This window comes from Phalacrocorax aristotelis, chromosome 2, assembly GCF_949628215.1.
Source record: "Phalacrocorax aristotelis chromosome 2, bGulAri2.1, whole genome shotgun sequence".
In the NCBI taxonomy this organism is placed as follows: domain Eukaryota; kingdom Metazoa; phylum Chordata; class Aves; order Suliformes; family Phalacrocoracidae; genus Phalacrocorax; species Phalacrocorax aristotelis.
This window is the reverse complement of record NC_134277.1, coordinates 131724514-131739264: the sequence shown is the minus strand read 5'-3', so window position 1 is coordinate 131739264 and position 14751 is coordinate 131724514.

Below are 14751 nucleotides of genomic sequence, written 5' to 3'. Positions count from 1 at the left end.
GGTTAACATTAAAGGTCAGGCATTGTCATGCAGCACAACACAGTTTTTACTTCTTCATTCCACACATGAAAGTGTTAGGCAATTTGATATACCGAAGTGAAAAAAAATGTATTAGTAAGTCTCGACTGGTTTAGCAGAAATTGGTATTCCTGGATGGTTTTGTTTTCCATATTGCAGTTCACTATTATTGCCTTTCTGATTTAGGAAACTGGGCACTTAAGATCTCTGAATCTCTAGACTGTAGTTTTGCTATAGACAACTTGACAAATTATGGTCTAGAACTTGAGCTTTGTGTCTCCTTATATTGGTTATAAATGTTGAAGAATGTATCTTGCATTGTAACTAACACATAAAAATTCAGCCCATGGTGGTAAGAATGCTGTGTAACAGGGTAGGAATTTCAACTCTTGAACTCCAGACTAGAAGCCAAGCCAAAACTGTCTTGTGTTCTCATGCAGGTGATTCCTCCTCTTTGTTTCTCGATTAATCATTATCTTTTGTTTATTTGGATTGTAAGTTCTTTGTGGAAAGGGTTGTCTTTTGTGTGTGTGTGTGCATGTGTGCGCGCGCGCGTGTGCGTACCCAGGACAATAAGGCCTGGAGTCCCAGTCTGTGGAAGCTGTACTAAGCAATCACCTTGTTATTGTTTTCCTGGATATCATAATAAAGAGTATGGAACCAAAACTGTGCTTGAATAGTCTGTTACAGAAATGGAGGCACGTGAATTGCACCTGGCCTTGCTTACGGTCCAGAAGCATCAGTAGCAGGGAGATACTGGTCAAAGACAAATACAGTGTTCTGTTTGGGGGTATTCTCTTGAATCACTGAACACGGAGCCAGGGAATCTTCTTTGGCTGAAGAGAAATGGCTTGTACCTCAGGCTGGAGCTGGAGCTTGCACAAAATTACCAGGAATTCAAGATAAGAGTTTCCCACCTTCTGTCAGCTTGAGAAACTGCATTGGTCATCCCTATCAGGAAGGTGGGGCTTGTTTGCTGTAATGCTTGTGCAGTGTTTTGTATCCTTTGAGTAGCACTTTCAAGCTTGAGAGGGTAACCACAAACTTGGGGAATACCAGAAAGTGCCCTGGGTAGTGTCTGGTGTGGCCTGGCTTACCATTCCAGTGTCTCCACTCTACAGCTAAGCAACCTTTAAAGCCTTCATAGACTTCAGTTTCACTGATACAGCACAGTAAAACTTCATCCAATCTGAAATTGAGCCTCTACGCTGATCCATTGGTGATCTAGGCAATATGGCAGGGAACTGAGGACCGTTACCTGAGGACTGTTTTTGGGAAACTTTTGCCATGAATGTTACCTTCCCGTGGGTTTGATTTGCTACATGGTGGGGGCTGAGTACAGATCCCAGGATCTCTGTACTCAGTTCACCTCAAGATACATCAGATTGTTGCTTTTGAAGACTACTGAACTTCTTAAATCACTCTTGAAACCTGCATTTGTGACTTGTAAATCCTTAATCGAAAGAAAATGTTAAGTGAAGATCAGTCTTCCATGAGCACGCACCTGGTTCTTGGCTTTGGTGTTAGACAATGTACTGTAAACTGTAGCTTAAAAAGAAATTGTGTTAGAAAAAACTCAGTGGAAAACTCATAGTTTTAATACCCACTGGTAAAGTAGCTCTGGTTATCCCTGTCAGGTGACTAACTCAACCATAGCTGGTGAGGACAGGCAGGTACTGATACATGAATAGCATCTAGGACGAATGTAACAAGTCCTGCCTTACCCTTCCCCTGCTACACCTCTCAAAATCATCACCTCGCACTGCTGCCTCTTTCAGAAGGATCTAGCAAATAGTGATGGGAAGCAGAACAGCTGCAGTCTTAAGAGCCAAATTGTGTGAGGAGTTTGGGATGTGGGCAAAGCAGCCACTAGAGGCCACCCCAGCCTTTGCCAGCTCTGAATTTGGGTGCCTGGTAGCCAGCAAAAATATACCCAGATGCCCATGTTTTTGCTGCACTTTAAGCAACGATTACTTGTTTCCTTTTACGTAGCATCTCTGCTGTAACTCAGAAAACCGAGCATTGAATTAAATTAGACACAACTCATTGTGGGCTTGGATCTTGATGGTGACATTGTAGTAAGACCCACATTATACCCTGCAGGCCTTGGAAGATGTCCTTATTTGGCCAGAAGCTACTTCCTCGCAGCTGGTTGAGAGAACAGGATGTAGACCTCTAGTATTAAAGCTTTATCTTAACCCAAAAGTGCAACATCTTAGATTAAAAGCAGTGTTGAGAATGCAAAGTAAGCCCCAGATTACATCTACTGGCTGCGTTTGGTTTTGTAGGCAAGTACGCAGTGCTGTGGCAGATGCTGATTTCCTTGCTTAATCCTTGGGGGGGGGGGGAAGTACAGAAAACCTGCTCTCTATTTCCACCAATTTTTGATGCTTTCAAAACGAGTTATTGTTAGAGGAGCTAATAAAATTGTTTCCTGCACTCAAAGTTCAGCTTTTATCTGCCAATAGGAGACCCTTATTTTGTGGGAGTGTTGCTTGTGGACATCTCCCTTCAGATGCTGCAGGAGCCATATGACAGCTTTGCCTGCAGCTGTTAAAGCAACTTCTCAGAAAATATAAATTAAAATTTGCAGCTTATAGTTTTGGGGATTTTTTGTCTTCAATAATAAGGAAATGTTCCTTTAGCATATGCCCTCTTTTATATAGAAGAAAGAGTTTAGGGGTGACACTGGAAGACAGTGTGTGATACACTGATTTTTGTTGTTGTCTTTGGGGTAATTTTACCCTAGTCTGCGTAGCAAAAAAAAGGAAAACAGAAGTTGTTCACTGGCTTTAGCCCTTCTGAGCTGCAGGAGGATTGCTCTTGCCACTGGAAAGCATTGCAGCGCAGGGTAATCGAGCCCTGGAAGAATAATAAGAAATATGGCTCTCCTTCAGGAATGTCTTGGGACTTCGGTGGAGTCTGGGCAGGATATTCCTGCACATCTGGCTTCGGGTAGTCCTGGTAAGAGGTGGCAAACGAGCTGAATCATGTTACGAGCTGTGAATGTGCTTTGATTTGTAACGCATGGAATAGCCGGCGACAGGTTGGGTGTCTGGCCCGATCACCAGCTCAGTACGGCTACGCTGACCTCCGAGGCAGACGTGCAAAAAGTCAATTTGCATGGCTCTGCATCTGTGGAAACGCATTTGAAAACGGGTCACGGGGCTTGCAGTGCTTACACTGAGAAGGCACTTTCCTCTTGCTCTGGCTATCGCTTTTGAAGTGAGCGGCTGCACTGAAACCTGCAGGAATGCAGCAGGAGCCAGGAGCTGTGGTTGTGCTGGAAGCAGTCGATTCCCTCAGGACTTGAATATGTACTCCCATTTCCCCACCACCAAGCCTGCTCTGCTTCAAGAACTTAAAAGAGATTTGAAATGAAATCTTTTTCATTTATGGCGATAAACGCAGCTCAGCAGCATGGGGGACATTATGAGCCTCTAACTGAATAGAGGATAGAGTATGCCCCACCCTGGAGAGAGTGATGTAAATCATTCTAATTCTTGGCACTGGTATTTAAATTTTGCTCATAGCATGCTATAAAAAAAACTTTCAGACATTGTAAACTGTCTGTGCTGTCAGGAAAACTCCCAGAAGCTTTTTAGAGGAAAATTTTTTAGAAGGCAAAGGAAATATTGGTGTAGTTTCTAGATGCGGCATGAAAGGTGCCATAGTTCTCTTGACCCTCTCTGCTCCTGCTCTCTCACTCTCTCCTCTTCCTCTTCTCTGCCCCACAAGCCAGTAAAGTCATGAGAATAAGCTGCAGTGAAGGCTGAGAGAAACTGTGGTTAACTGTGGAGGTTCCTCTTAAAGGGGAGCCCAGCAGACTTCTTGTCTCCACAGCTGTAAGGCTCCTTTGCAAAGTGCTGCTGTCCTGAACAAACCCAGGAGACCACGTGCTCCAGCGGCTTGCTTTCCTGGCTCTTTAGGGAAGGGACGCGAGACTGAGAGAAGTGTCATCCTTTTCATCCACCCAGTTTCTGGCAGTCATCAGCTTAGAGACTTCTGAAGCATCTGGTTGCATCAAAACTTCTGTTGTTTTTTATTTTTTTTATAGCCATCACTGGAAGTATTCTACATGCATTTGTATAATCCCTCTTGAACCCATTTAAATACTTGGCATCCACAACACTCAATAAGTTACACAATTTCACTATGCCTTGTTTGGAAAAAGTATTTCCTTTGGCTTGTGTTTTAAACCTGATGATTTCCTTGTGTGTCTCAAGTAGTGAATAATCGTTCCCTCTTCATCTCTCATACTACGCATGATTTTATAGACCTCTCCATTTCAAGCCTGACGGTTCCCAGTTTACTTAGTATTTTCTCATGCAGCAACTGTTCTGTACATCTGACTCTCTGTGCTACCTTTTATGTACCTTTTCTAGCTCACCTAAATGCTTCATCTTTGGGCTTATTTGTTATTTTAAGTTTATTGGGAAGTAGCTCCTAGCAGTTCATTCACTTCTAGGTCTGATTTTTTTTTCTATCTTAAACCGCATTTTTCTGATATGCGTTTCACACCGTCTTAGCTGGTTTTGCTGCATGTATTTACATGTTAGTTGAGTTGTATAACTATATTCCTAGAACAGTGAGATATTGAGATACTCGTTTTAGGACACTGATCAGTGATACAATAGTTCCTCACAAGGAAAATAAACAGTAACTTGCCAACACAGAAGCGAAAGGCTTTTGTTCTGAACACAGCCTGGTCTTCCTTGGCTGCGCTCATTCTTTAGTGGCCTGTTGGTTTTGTTTGTAGCGTAGCACCCGTGCAGTGGTTGTTATCTGTTGTTGTTCTTGTTGATGCTATTAAAACATTTTTCAAATGATTCAGGAAAATGGTTTTCAACAGTAGCATTTGCATGCAAGAGTATGGCCTAAACTGGACGTAATACCTTAGTTCTGCAACGTTTCAATAGCAAACGCTGGACGTTTCAAAGGTTCTGAGATCATGAGGTCTTGAAAAGAGGCAGCGTAACAAATTAACCCCTTTTGGCAGGAGTGCCGCTGGCCTGCCCTCATTTCTGGGAGTAGCTTGGATTTCTTTCACTGGAGATCAGCTAGTTCTTAAAGGATCATAACTAATAACAAGGCATAATTTTTAGAAAAAAAAAAATATCCTCAAGATAGAGCTACCTTATTAGTTATGTCAGTTTGGTTTGTCCTTTTCCCATTTTATTAGTTACTTATTGTTGTCCATGGTAACTTCCTCAAATGCAAAGTTGTCTTCCAGTGAGGAGCTATGTCTTGCCGTTTAGAGCAGTATGGTTTGATCATCCCAACATCAGCCCGCTAATAATTCCAAGGGCGGACTTAGATCTGATATAAAACTGGGTTGCTGCATAGTATGGTTAACAAATTAACTTGAAAACCATGATGAGTAAAGTTCTGTTTTTGAATCTATCTCAGACTTTTTGTGAACCTTGGATTAGTTATTTTAAACTTTCCACCTAATTCTTTTTAAATAGTGGATCATGTTTAGCTCACATAGATACTAGGGCACTGACTTAAGGACCGGTGACCTACAAATAAGTTTTGTCTGCTGTGCCTTGCGGTTGCTGCTTTAAAGGAAAGTGGTAATGAGCTGCGTTCTGCATGGCCAGGTGATGCAGCTTCATGGGGAAGGTTGTCAAAAATCACCAGTAACTTCAAAAGCAGATTTTCCTGCTCAAGACACACTGTGATGAAAACAAGATGCTGGGCTGGTAGCACTTTGGACTTTTTTGTACTTTCAACTCAGTCCTTTGACCTGGATATCTGGATGACACTATGATTTAAAAATATCATGTTCGCTCTAGAATAGCTAACGGCCCGAGCACTTGCATCTAAGCACGATAAAAGATGATCTGTGCGTTAGACAAGGAGAACTGGAGAAGCGACGTGTACTCATCTTAGAGCAGAAGAACTGGAGCTGATGGTCCAAAGGCTTCTGTGGTACCACGGGGAACCGAGCCTGAATTACAGTTCAGCCACTGTATGTGTACATTAGAAATGTTGCCTTAGATGCATTGTTAAAATTCATCTGAAGCCAGAAGATAGGTTGATTTTGTATTTTTATTATTATTTTTTAAACTAACTAAAAAGAAGAACTGAAGAAAGCCTGGGGCCTGAGAGGCCTTCTGATAACCCAGCCCTAGAGACTGTGGAGTGCCAACGTTTAGATGAGCTTGCAAGTGCCTACAACAAAAAGAAGAACTTTGTTCTGGAAGTCACACGCCTACAAGGGAGATGCTGACTTTGACACTCAGGCTCTGAGGTACAGTATAGCCATTTATACGGCTCCAGAAGTATCCCCAGAGGATTAAGACCTTTTCAGGGCTTTTTTCCCCACTCTGGCACACGGTCCCTTTTCCATGCCTGCAGCTATGAGCAGCGTTTTTATCTGGGCCTGTAATTTGGTGCGGTTTGGGACTTCCAAGTTCTACAGTGCCCCTATGGTTTTTGGCAGCAGCAGAGTTGCTAAGCGGCTGAACCTTTTGATCTCCGTTCAGACTGCAAATGAACATTTCATCTAACACCTCCATACCTGTGTTCCCCAGAACAATCACACTCTTGATTGCCTCCTCCCTCCCTCCCTCCCTCCCAAACTGGAGTACAGCACAGTAACTCCACAATGGGTGACTATACTTCCAGCAGCGTCTGGAGAACTATAAATAGCCTTAAATAAATGCGCGTAAGGATCCAGCGTATTGTCTGAATGAGCTAGAATTAGATTGCTCTAATGTTTGCGCATCAGTCTTCCTTTGCTGCAGGAAAATGAATTTCTTTCCAAAGTATTTAAGCTTGAATTATGGTTCCCTGATGATGGGGAAGGGTGGGGAGGCTGTTCGAGGGGAAACTCCTGTAAGGATGGGTCTAGTTTTCTTAAAAGAACGCCATCAGCTGCAAACACTACTGAGGAAAAAAAGAAGCTGCAAGTTCCTGGAAAGCATGGACATACGTAGTTGCAGTTTGCTCCCAAAATACCACCTTTACGCTCCCTTTATTTTTCTCTTTCAAGGACATTTGCGCCTTGAACGCAACAAACATTTTGAAAGACCTTTACAGAAGGTGGGGTGGAAAAATCCCAGCGCGCACATTTGCTTTTTTTGTCTGGGATTAAATGACATTGTATGTCCTACGTTCAAGGTATCTTAATTCTTGGTCTCCAACCATTCTTTGCAACAAATAACACTAGCTGTGTATTTTAGATAAATTTGAATGTTTCCTGATATCAGCTGGAAATACCAGAGTTAGCTGTTATTCCTGTGAATAAGCCTATTACTCATACTATATAATGAAATAATGCTTTCTTGTTCAAATAACTTGCTAGTGAGTTAAAAGAGAACACAAACTTCAGTAATTCCATAGTCTTCTATTCCCATCTTCACACTGCAGTATTTTTGGGGAGGAATTTGTTGTACAATGATATTTCATATAAAAATTCTAGTATACTTGGCTTTTTACATGAATTGTGACTTGTTAGTGATGAAAGCATGGAAAATAATTCATTGTTCTGTTGATTAAATTGCAGCTTGACTGGAAGTAGTACTGTTTATTTTAGCTTTTGTCTTTGGGGACCTGTTTATGCAAGTTTATTATGCAAATCTGCATAAAGAAGGGTCCAGTGCATTAAGACAAAACGAGAGGCATCCTCTGTCTTGCTACCAAGTTGGAAACCATGGTGAGGGAGGGGGCCTCAAACTATTAGAGTGCATTGGTAGTACAGCTCTACTAACCAGCATTAATAACATCATTACAATGTATTTTGGACTTAAAATGGCCATTCAGGTGAATTAAAAAACAAATTGTTGAGGTCTCTGGACCCACCGAAGCCTTGAAATGCTCACAGAAAGTCTTCTGTAGGATTCTGAGCCCCCTGAGAGGAGATGTAAGGGTGTGTGTGAATGCTGTGAAGGAGTCCAGTAGTTTCACATCTTTAATTTCCAAGCTAGTCTGTGGGTTTAACTCTTCATTATCTAGGGGGGCAACAGTTCAGTCAGTGTTTGGATATGAAAAACCCGATCACTTACTGCCTCTTCTGTATGGAGCTGTAGATTTCTGCATATCAGATCCCTGGTAAGTTTTCATTTTTTGGTTTTATCAGCCTTTTGAGGGAGATGATAGGTTTTTTGGGGGGGTAGCCTTTTAACACAGAGATACTAGGTGAAATTGTACATCCTATATGACCTCTGTGCATGGTGTATTATTCTACTCATACTTTTGCATGTGTGAACACGCATGTGACTGCGCGTTGAGATGCAGATTTAGGCGAATAATACTTTCCTCAATGAATTTTCATGAAGAGAGTTAGAAGTACCGCTAAGCTAGCGATAGTTTTAGCCACAAGAGGGAGCAGTGTTTATCGTCACTGGGAACATACCCGTCACTAGAAAGGCTTAGCACTATTTACAAGGTTGAGAGTCTTTTTATTTTCCGTTCTTATCGCTGTTCTGTCTTCGGTTTTCTATGTCTCTTGGCGAAGCGCTTGATAAAGAGAATGTTAAGTAAAAAGTATGAAGCCCAACATAGTCCATTACGAACCTCCAACTACATCAACTTTCACCTGAAAATTGTAAAGTGGTTTTGAACAGTGTATCCACTGTACCCTGGTTAATTAATGCCGAGCCTACAGCCTGGATGAGATATCACTTATGTCAGAGGGTTTCTCTAGCAGAGTAGAAAACTGTGGGCACATCTGATTCTCCAGAGCTATGCTTTTCTTTCCAGTTCCCTTCTGCTCCCTTGGAGGCAGCAATTGGAAATATAATTTTATTTCATAATTTACTCAACAGCAAATGAGCTCAGAAAGCAAATTACTGTCTTTTGCTGCTGCAGGCTGCAGGTCCATTTTTTTTCCATGCTTTTTTTTCACCTCTAAAATATTCTAGTTAATCCATTTAAAAGTTTAAGCCCTGGACACTGGCCACCTTATTAGGTGATTCCTGAGCCGGGCTACAAACACCTGCAGAGGGGATGCCGAAAGGGCTAAGAAGGGGGTCTGGTTACCTCCACCAGCTACAGGCTAATGAACATACATCCAGTTGTGCAATAGCAGTCATAAAACAAAGCAAAATGAGAGCAGCAGGTGGCAAGTGGCTAGTTGCTGTGGGGAGAAATAAAGCCTAAAAGAGAAAAAGCAAGAGCAGTGTGGAAAGGAGGGGTGAGGAGCAAGGAGGTTCGGCAGCTGATCAGGGAACTGCTAAGGGGTGGGAAGGAGAAGTGTTCTGCTGTTCAGCTCGAGGGCTGTGGTGAGAAGCTGGAAGGGAGGGCTGGCATCCCTGGCTGCTGCAGGGAAGGAAGTGGCTCTTGGGGGAGACATATAAGGTCTGGTGAGCCTGAGACCGGGAAGTGGCCTCATGCCAGTCCTAAAAATCCTCGGATCTTGTAGGTACGACCAAATGGCTGCTATATGTATCCACACGATGGATATAGGTCTGGATTAGTGTCTTGGTTTCAGCTGGGGTTGAATTAATTTCCTTCCTAGTAGCTGGTAGAGTGCTGTGTTTTGGATTTAGCATGAGAATAATGTTGATCACACACTGATGTTTCAATTCTGGCTAAGTAGTGCTTACACTGGTCAAGGTCTTTTTAGTTTCCCATGCTCTGCCAGGTGCACAAGAAGCTGGGAGGGAGCACAGCCAGGACAGCAGACCCAAACTGCTCAAAGGCATATTCCATACCATATAATGTTGTGCTCAGTATATAAACTAGGGGAAAAGCTGGCTGGGGACCAGCAATCACTGCCTGAGGATAGGCTGGGCATCAGTTGGTGGGTAGTGAGCAGTTGCATTTTGCATCACTTGTTTTCTATTTTTTTTTTTATTATTATTTATCATTATTTTCTCTTCTTCTGCTGTCCTATTAAATTGTCTTTATCTCAACCCATGGGTTTTACTTTTTTTTTTTTACCCCCCAATTCTCTCCCCCATCCCACCGGGGGTGGGGGGAGGGTGAGCGAGGGGCTGTGTGGTGCTTAGTTGCTGGCTGGGGTTAAACCATGACAGATGACCACCTGCTGCCTCCTTATCTAGCCCCTTAATTAAAAAAATCTCAGTGATCTGGCAGCAGATAGTAATATGGTTTAACAGAAACCTCTTACTATCATTATATACTCATCCCAGCTCCACATAAAGAGTTTGTGTGCACTTTCTTGACTTATCAAATGAATAAGGCTTAAGTAAATTTTAAAGATGAGGGTACAAATGAGTTACACTGCCATTCTTGTGTTTCATGTTTCTTTACATGCCTTTTTGCATTTTGTTTTCATGCAATGGCTCTTCCTTAGGTGGGTTTTTCTTATGTATATATCTGTTGATTGCAGGCTAGAGAGCTTCTGTAATACTTAAACATTGCTCTCTTAATAGCAGCCTTATAAATCATAAAATTATTCAGGTTGAAAAAGACCCTTAGGATCATCAAGTCCAACAGTTAACCTAGCACTGTCAACTCCACCACTAAACCATGTCCTCAGGCACCACATCTACATATCTTCTAAATAGCTCCAGGGCTGGTGACTCAACCCCTTCCCTGGGCAGCCTGGTCCAATGCTTCACAACCCTTTCAGTGAAGAAGTTTTTCCTAATACCCAATCTAAACCTCCCCTGGCACAACTTGAGGCCATTTCCTCTTGTCCTATCACTCATTACTTGGGAGAAGAGACCGACCCCCACCTCACTACAACCTCCTTTCAGGTAGTTGTAGAGAGCAAGAAGGTCCTCCCTGCCTTTTCTCCGGGCTAAACAACCCCCCTTCCCTCAGCCACCCCTCATAAGACTTTTGCTCAAGACCCTTCACCAGCTTTGTTGCCCTTCTCTGGTCACTCTCCAACACCACAATGTCTTCCTTGTACTGAGGGGCCCAAAACTGAACACAACATTCAAGGTGCAGCCTCACCAGTGCCAAGTACAGGGGCATGATCACTGCCTTACTCCTGCTGGCCACACTATTTCTGATACAAGCCAGGATGCTGTTGGCCACCTGGGCACACTGCTGGCTCATGGTCAGCCAGGTGTCAGCCAGCACCCCCAGGGCCTTCTCCACTGGGCAGCTTTCCAGCCACTCTTCCCCAAGCCTGTACCATTGCATGGGGGTGTTGTGACCCAAGTGCAGGACCTGGCACTTGGCCTTGTTGAACCTCATACAATTGGCCTTGGCCCATTGATCCAGCCTGTCCAGGTGCCCCCATAGAAACTTCCTACCCTCCAGCAGATCAACACTCCCACGCAACTTGGTGTTGTCTGCAAACTTACTGAGGGTGCACTTGGTCCCATTGTCCAGATCATTGAGAAAGCTATTAAACAGAACTGGTCCCAGTACTGAGCCTTGTTACTGTTCATGAGTTCTCTTCTCCAGCAAAAATGAGAAACTACAGGTATTTGCAGTAGCATGGCTACAGCAGCCTCTACTACCCTAGTGCAGCCTCTGGACACCCAACAGTGTCCTTTTCCTTCTGAGGAGCTTGTGTCTTTTTTTGGGGGTAAGGGGAAGAGCCAGGGGCAGCTTGGTCTAGGGGGTTTCATTTTCTGGGATCTTACAAGTGCACCTAGTAGCGTTCCATGCTCTTTCCAAGGTTTCACAGGGGTTGTCTAATAAAACCATGAGGGTCTGTTAGTTTAAAACTCAGTTTTCATACAATAACAATATATCTGGACATGTTGCTTGTGATTTTAAGGCAGTTATTTTCCTGCTATGAGATGAACATGATGACTGAATCTTACACTTCAGCCATGCCTGGAATATAAAATGATGAGGAACAAATGCACCTTTGGCAATATTCTCAGGGTAAGGAAGGCTGTAGGTGGTCAATTAGGTTAGAGGATTCAGTAGAAGTTTAAGTATTTGTGTATGATAGAATTGGCAGCTGTTAGAGGGTTTTACTACAGGGTTTGATCTAAGCTGTAATAAGAGCCTGAGCCTGGAAACAGAAAATGGTCCTTCCCATGAACAAAGCTCTGCGTGCGTACTTGACAGCCAACGTGACCAAAAATGTTGGAACTTCCCAATGGGTGTATCCTGAAGAAGGCTTTTTTGTAATACAACCAGAAATATGCTTTAAATCAGAAAGAACAGGCAGTCTTGATCTGTTTTCCTTTAGGTAGAGTAGAGAAACTTGGCCTTTTTCAGAAAATCCGTTGTACAAAAGCTAGCTTTATGCCTCTTGCTAACTGTTTTGCTGATTAATTATTTTTCCCTATATCATTCCTCATGGAAGCTTGGTTGCTTCAGAGATAAGTGGTTACTTCAGTTGCTGTTCTTTCTTTTACAATCTATTTGTAGGAAACTAAATTATTGTGGTGGCTTGTCTCGGAGATTTTTCTGAAAACACAAATCCCCTCCAGCACCACTGAACCAGGGAAATTGTGTCCTTGATCACTTTGATATTGTTACAGGCATCATAATGTGGCTTTCATTCTCATAGCAAAGGCAGTGGCGGGAGGGAGAAAAAGAGAATAGGAGCAGATCTCCTGGTTAACTATTATCATTGTTCATTGTATGATTATACTAGTTTCTAAAAGATAGAGGCAAGCTAGACCTTTACTGCTTGTTGTTCACTAAGAAATACTAGCTCTGATTCACGAACACACCACTAGAAGGTTTCTGACAGCATCATTTAGAGAATGTGGAAAGGATTAATGTTGTTCCAGAAAAGTTTTAGCGGTTTAGGAAATGTTATGGGGGGGAAACTCCTTCTAGTGGAATAGTCGAGAGAGAAATGGAGGAAATTGGTGCTGAGGTACAGGTGCTGATGACCAGAAGTGTGAATTTGGTTTGGAAAATAAAACATTACAGATGCAACATTTTGGTCCCACTGGAAAACAAACAAATTTTAAAAAAGAAAAACAAAACAACCACAAAAAAACCATCCTAAAACAAACAAACAAAAACAATGGGTGACAGGCAAGAGAGAGTTAGTTTCAGTGCTCAAAGAAAATCCCAGTTCACTTTTAGGGATGCTGAAGAAGCGTTAGCATGAGAGTGGTGCTTCTGTGGGGGGAGGAGGGATCTTTCAAGTTCAGCTTTGCCAGTCCTATGATTTTAAGTGCTTCTGGTGTGCTCAGACGTCCTCTTTTTTCTTGTTGTAGCGAGACGACATGATGAAGGAATAAAAGCATATTTCATAATGTTGCTCATGCTACTAAAATGCAGGTGGGAAGCGCACGACCTTATTCCTGTTTGTAGTGGAAGATTTCCAGTGGCGTGTGGTCAGTCATTGCTAATGAGACATCAGAAACGTAAAGAGAATAACAAACCAATATTCACTGAAAAGCTTAGAAAAACAAATTCTTTGTATTTATAACTGCCGTATTTATTCCAGTAGAGCTCAGGGAGTTTTAGTATCAGGACTGTTATTTCACTGATGACTGAATCACAGCCACTTCTGCTTGAAAGAGCAGTATCAGTTTGACAGCTCAGAGCTTTATTGCTCAACAGCTTTGAGCAGGAAGAGGAGCCGATAGTCACCTCGGAGGAGGCTGAGGACAGCCTCCAAAGCTGGAGCCTGACCAGGAGTCTGGGCTAGGCTGTCTTGCCAAGATGCCTGTGCCAAAGCCCTTCCCTTCACCCAAAATCATCTTACATTTTGGTCTTGCTCTGTAAATTCTGACTCTTTTTTAAGAAATGCTCTTCTTGAAAACCTTTTTAAAATACCAGTGCTCTAAAAATAGGAATTGTAATGCAAAAGCAGGGAAATTTTTTTCCCCAGCCACTAGGTGCTTCTGGATATACTCATTTTAGACGTGTTGTTCGAGCGTCAGCTGGATGCTTTGCCTACTTCGTTATTTATCTGCTTTAATACTGTGACTATCTTAGCTGATCCCTACTTGCTGTTCAAAAGCACACTGAACAGAGTTGCCCTCTGCTCTAGTCCTAGATGAGCAAAAGCTTATAGAAATTGTATTAATATTAGATAGTTTTGCCTGTTTTCTTTGTGTTCCAATCTTCTGTGTTTCCATGTATATAATCTTACTTTGTACGTTTACACCATTGGAACAAACAGCTGGTGTTAAGCCTCATAATGTCCCCATTGGCTTGGAGATTACACCTCTTCCACACAAGGGGAACCTATAGTACCTCAAAATACAACTTGCCCCGAGAAGATCTGGGAATTTAACAAAGACCTACGTTTTATCCCCACATCAAACTGCCTTCTTTCCCTTGTTTTCCCTTTTACCATTCTTTGCTTCCCTGTTGTGTCCCAGTTTGGGTCCCCATATAAGATCTTAGATTTGGTAGGATTTATTACCTAGGATTCCAAGTGAATCAACATGGCTTCACCGCTTCAGATGGTTTGGGGTTGGTTTTGTTTGGGTTTTTGGTTTCTTGGGGGTTTTTTAAGTTTTCCAGTTGTCTAGGGTTTCCCAGGTCTTCTAGTGCTCTAAATGTTGAAGAGTTAATTCTATACAGGGTATAAAAGCCACAAAAAATGTAGCAGTTCAAAGCATTTAGTGTGAAGCTAAAAAAAAAAAAAAGGTCTCCAAATTCCTATACCTGTCCTTACATTGCTGTATCCTTTCTGAGAACCATATCTGTCTTTTTAAATCTCCACCTCTTCACTGCATCCTTCATCTCTGCAAAGACACCCTACTTAGGTAACTTTCCACTTATAGCAAAACAGCCCAGATTCCTGTGCAGTGCATCAGCCTCACTGAAGAGGTGATGTTAATAAAATATTGTTACAATGGTACAGCATTATTCTCCACCTCTCTCTCATTTTAGAGTCTTTTTATTTTGTGTGGATCAACTTGCAGCTCA